We start from the raw sequence: 5,659 nt of genomic DNA on the forward strand, positions 1-5,659 counted from the left end.
AAAGCAATAGCCCACATTTTAATATTCCACAAGACCACGCTATGTCCTTTAGAGCAGTATTTCAAGTGGATAAACAAAATATATTCGATTAGATTCGAGAATATAAATTCGCTGAATGAGTTTCGTAACTAGATTGTTCGCTCATGTATAGGACTAACATTTATATGCGACTACTCAACAATAATTTTATCTAGTATATTTTTTGTTTTTGACAAACTTCCATTGGAAGTAGGTTCAAATTGCAAGGAATAGACCCGAGTTCAACTCTCAGCAAGCGCATACCATGTTATTTCAACCAGTACTCACGATCTAAAAGAGAAATCTATTCAAGTCCCTTTGATAATATCACGTTCTTTGAGAGTTTCATTAACAGAGTCTAAAAAGTCACGAACAAATTGAATTCCTAGAAATATTTGGTCCAACAACGGTTTCTCTAAACTACTTTCATTTTTATCTTATTAGAATGTTAGGTTCACCTTTTGCTCGCTCACACAAAACATGGTAAAGATTATGAACTCAGGTTTGATATGAGATATTTGTGTGGCTTTAGCCCTAGAATTAGGATAATTTCATTCAGAGTAAAAGCCCACGTTTCAATATTCTGCAAGCGCACGTTATGTCCTTTAGAGCGGTACTTCAATAGGATAAAGAAAATCTATTCCATTCGGTTCGAGAATATAAAATTGCTAGATGAGTTTCATAACTAGATTGTAAGAACACGAGAACAAATGGAATTAATCTGATGCTTAGGTCAAACAAATTGTTTTTGTGGACTTTTTTCATTTCTATGCGAGAAGAAAGTAAGGCTCACTATCTGTTAACTCCATTATAGGACTCACATTTATATGCGACTACTCAACAATAATTTTATCGTGTAGATTTTTCTTATTGGATAAACTTCCCTTGGAAGCAGGTTTTAATTGTGCTTATAGTCCAACGGTTAGGATAATTCCCTTCGAAGCAATAGACCCGAGTTGAACACTGGGCAAGCGCATACCGTGTTATTTCAACCAGTACTCACGAGCTATAAGAGAGTTTCATTAGTAGAAAACGGTATTTGGTTCAAATACAGTTTCTCTAAACTAGTTTCGTTTTTATCTTATATGAAACTTACGGTCACCTTTTCCTCGCTTACATAAAACATGGTATGAGATATTGGACTCACGTTGATATGAGATATTTGTGCGGCTATAGCCCTACAATTAGGCTATTTTCCTTGAAAGCCATAGCCCACATTTTAATATTCCGCAAGACCACGCTATGTCCTTTAGAGCGGTATTTCAATTGGATAAACAAAATCTATTCGATTAGATTCGAAAATATAAAACTGCTGGATGAGTTTTATAAGTAGATTGTAAGAACTCGAGAACAAATTGAATTAATCTGATGCTTAGCTTAAACAAGTTGTTTTTGTAGATAGGACACAATTTTAAATGCCACAACTCAACAATAATTTTATCTTCTCTATATTTTGTTTATTCGCACATGTATAGGATACAATTTTATATGCGACTCCTCAACAATAATTTTATCTTGTATATTTCTTGTTTTTAACAAACTTCCCTTTGAAACAAGGTTATATTGCGCTTGTAGTCCAACGGTTAGGATACTTTGCTTCGAAGCAATAGACCAGATTTCAACTCTTGGTAAGTCCATACCATATTATTTCAACCAGTACTCACGAGCTAAAAGAGAAATCTATTCAAGTCCCTTTGATAATGTCACGTTCTTCGAGAATTTCACAAGCAGAAGTAAAAAGTCTCCAACAAATTGAATTCCTATAAATATTTGCTCCAAAAACGGTTTGACTAAACTAGATTCGTTTTTATCTGATAAGAAAATTCGGGTGACCTCTTGCTCGCTCACATAAAACATGGTAAAGATTAAGAACTCATGTTTGATATGAGATATTTGTGCGGCTTTAGCCCTACAATTAGGATATTTTTCTCAAAAACAATAACCAACGTTTCAATATGCTGCAAGCGCAAGCTATGTCCTTTAGAGCGGTATTTCAATTGGATAAACTAAATCTATTCGATTCGATTCGAGAATATAAAATTGCTCTATGAGTTTCATAAATAGATTGTAGGAACACAAGATCAAATTGAGTTAATCTGATGCCTAGCTTAAACAAGCTATTGTTGTGGAGTTTCTTGATTTGTATGCGAGAAGAAAGTAAGGCTCAGTATTTATTCGCACAGGTATAGGACTCCCATAATTATGCGACTACTCAATCATAATTTTATCTTGTATATTTTTTTGTTTTCGATGAACTTCCATTGGAAACAAGTGGAAATGGCGCTTGTAGCCCAATGGTTAGGATAATTGCCTTCCAAACAATAGACCCGAGTTCAACTCTCGGCAAGCGCATACCATCTTAGTTTAACTAGTACTCACAATTTAAAAGACAAATCTATTCAAGTCCTTTTGATAATGTCACGGTCTTCGAGAGTTTCATTAGCACAGGTTAAAAAGTCTCCAATAAATTGAAGTCCTATAAATATTTGGTCCAGAAACGGTTTTAATAAACTAGATTCGATTTTATCTTATAAGAAAATTAGGGTCAACTTTTGGTCGCTCACATAGATCATAGAAAACATTAAGGACTCAGGTTTGATATGAGATATTTGTGTAGCTTTAGCCGTACAATTAGGATTATTATTTTTAAAGCAATAACCAACGTTTCAATATTCCGCAAGCGCAAGCTCTATCGTTTAGAGCGGTAATCGAATTGGATAAACAAAATGCATTCGATAGATACGAGAATATAAAATTGTTCAATGGCTTTCATAAGTTGATTGTAAGAACATGAATCATATTGAATTAATTTGATGAGTAGCTTACATAGGTTATTTTTGAGGATTTCCTTCATTTGTATGCGAGAAGAAAGTAAGGTTCAGTTTTTATTCGCACAGGTATAGGACTCCCATAATTATGTGACTACTCAACAATAATTTTATCTTGCCTATTTTAAGTTTCTGATAAGCTTCCACAGAAGTAGATGGAAATTGCGCTTGTAGTCCAACGGTTAGGATAATTGCCTTCCAAGCAATAGACCCGAGTTCAACTCTCGGCAAGCGCATACCATGTTATTTCAACCAGTACTAACGATATAAAAGAGAAATCTATTCAAGTCCCTTTGATAATGTCAGGTTCTTCGAGACTTTCGTTAGCAGAGGTTAAAAAGTGTCCAACAAATTTAAGTCCTATAAATATTTGGTCCAAAAACGGCCTTTAGAAACTAGGTTTGTTTTTATCTTGTAAGAAACTTAGGTTCACATTTTGGTCGCTCACATAGAACATAGAAAACATTAAGGCTTCATGTTTCATATGAGATATTTGTGCGGCTTTAGCCGTACACTTTGGATATTTTTTTTGAAACCAATAACCAACGTTTCAATATTCCGCAAGCGCATGTTTTGTCCTTTAGAGCGGTACTCGAAATGAATACGTAAAATCTATTCGATGACATTGGAGAATCTAAAATTGTTGGATGACTTTCATAAGTAGATTGTAAGAACACGAGATCAAATTGAATTAATCTGATGATTAGCTTACATAGGTTGTTTTGGTGCATTTCTTTCATTTGTATGCGAGAAGAAAGTAAGGTTCAGTTTTTATTCGCACAGGTATACAACTCCCATAATTATGCGACTACTCAACAATAATTTTATCTTGCGTATTTTAAGTTTTTAATAAGCTTCCATTGAAAGTAGATGGAAATTGCGCTTGTAGTTCAACGGTTAGGATAATTCCCTTCCAAGCAATAGACCCGAGTTCAACTCTCGGCAAGCGCATACCATGTTATTTCAACCAGTACTTACGATATAAAAGAGAAATCTATTCAAGTCCCTTTGATACTGTCAGGTTCTTCGAGACTTTCATTAGCAGAGGTTAAAAAGTCTCCAACAAATTGAAGTCCTATAAATATTTGGTCCAAAAACGGCTTTTAGAAACTAGGTTTGTTTTTATCTTATAGGAAACTTAGGGTCACATTTTGGTTGCTCACATAGAACATAGAAAACATTAAGGCTTCATGTTTCATATGAGATATTTGTGCGGCTTTAGCCGTACACTTTGGATATTTTTTTTGAAACCAATAACCAACGTTTCAATATTCCGCAAGTGCATGTTTTGTCCTTTAGAGCGGTACTCGAAATGAATACGTAAAATCTATTCGATGACATTGGAGAATCTAAAATTGTTGGATGACTTTCATAAGTAGATTGTAAGAACACGAGATCAAATTGAATTAATCTGATGATTAGCTTACATAGGTTGTTTTGGTGCATTTCTTTCATTTGTATGCGAGAAGAAAGTAACGTTCAGTTTTTATTCGCACAGGTATAGGAGTCCCATAATTATGCAACTACTCAACAATAATTTTATCTTGCCTATTTTAAGTTTTTAATAAGCTTCCACAGAAGTAGATGGAAATTGCGCTTGTAGTCCAACGATTAGGATAATTGCCTTCCAAGCAATAGACCCGAGTTCAACTCTTGGCAAGCGCATACCATGTTATTTCAACCAGTACTCACGATCTAAAAGAGAAATCTATTCAAGTCCCTTTCGTAATGTTACGTTCTTCGAGAGTTTCATTAGCAGAGGTTAAAATGTCTCCAACAAATTGATGTCCTATAAATATTTTGTGCAAAAACGATTTTAATAATGAAACTTAGGGTCACCTTTTGGTCGCTCTGATAAAACATAGAAAACATTAAGGACTCAGGTTTGATATGAGATATTTGTGCGGCTTTAGCCGTACCATTAGGATATTTTTCTTGAAACCAATAACCAACGTTTCAATATTCCGCAAGCGCAAGCTATGTCCTTTAGAGCGGTAGTCGAATTGGATAGACAAAATGTATTGGATAGATTCGAGAATATAAAATTGTTCAATGACTTTCATAAGTAGATTGTAAGAACACAAGATCAAATTGAATTAATCTGATGATTAGCTTATATAGATTGTTTTCGTGGATTTCTTTTATTTGTATCCGAAAAGAAAGTAAGGTTCAGTTTTTATTCGCACAGGTATAGGACTCCCATAATTATGCAACTACTCAACAATAATTTTACCTTGCGTATTTTAAGTTTTTCATAAGCTTCCACTAGAAGTAGATGGAAATTGCACTTGTAGTCCAACGGTTAGGATAATTGCCTTCCAAGCAATAGATCCGAGTTCAACTCTCGGCAAGCGCATACCATGTTATTTCAAGCAATACTTACGATATAAAAGAGAAATCTATTCAAGTCCCTTTGATAATGTCAGGTTCTTTGAGACTTTCGTTAGCAGAGGTTAAAAAGTGTCCAACAAATTTAAGTCCTATAAATATTTTGTCCGAAAACGGATTTTAGAAACTAGGTTTGTTTTTATCTTATAAGAAACTTAGGGTCACATTTTAGTCGCTCACATAGAACATAGAAAACATTAAGGACTCATGTTTGATATGAGATATTTGTGCGGCTTTAGCCGTACAATTTGGATATTTTTCTTGAAAGCAATAACCAACGTTTCAATATTCCGCAAGCGCAAGCTATGGCCTTTAGAGTTGTTCTTGAATTGGATAAACGAAATGTTCTCCTGACTCGAGACGGCTCAGGTAGTCAGCTACGACATGTTGGACTCCGGGCCGGTGCTGGATCTGAAAATCAAACT

The 5,659-nt window shown here is 34.6% G+C and overlaps 1 non-coding gene across 1 annotated transcript; it reads left to right on the forward strand.

The window, feature by feature from the left end:
* Positions 1–3,010: 3,010 nt before the first annotated feature.
* On the forward strand, positions 3,011–3,082 carry TRNAG-UCC (transfer RNA glycine (anticodon UCC)). Its single transcript has one exon. It is a non-coding gene; the product is annotated as a tRNA-Gly (tRNA).
* The last annotated feature ends 2,577 nt before the right edge of the window (positions 3,083–5,659 follow it).

Source organism: Azolla caroliniana, unplaced genomic scaffold (assembly GCF_043228905.1).
Source record: "Azolla caroliniana isolate FFs.n. ecotype wild unplaced genomic scaffold, voAzoCaro1.0.p SCAF_20, whole genome shotgun sequence".
NCBI classification, from domain to species: Eukaryota; Viridiplantae; Streptophyta; class Polypodiopsida; order Salviniales; family Salviniaceae; genus Azolla; species Azolla caroliniana.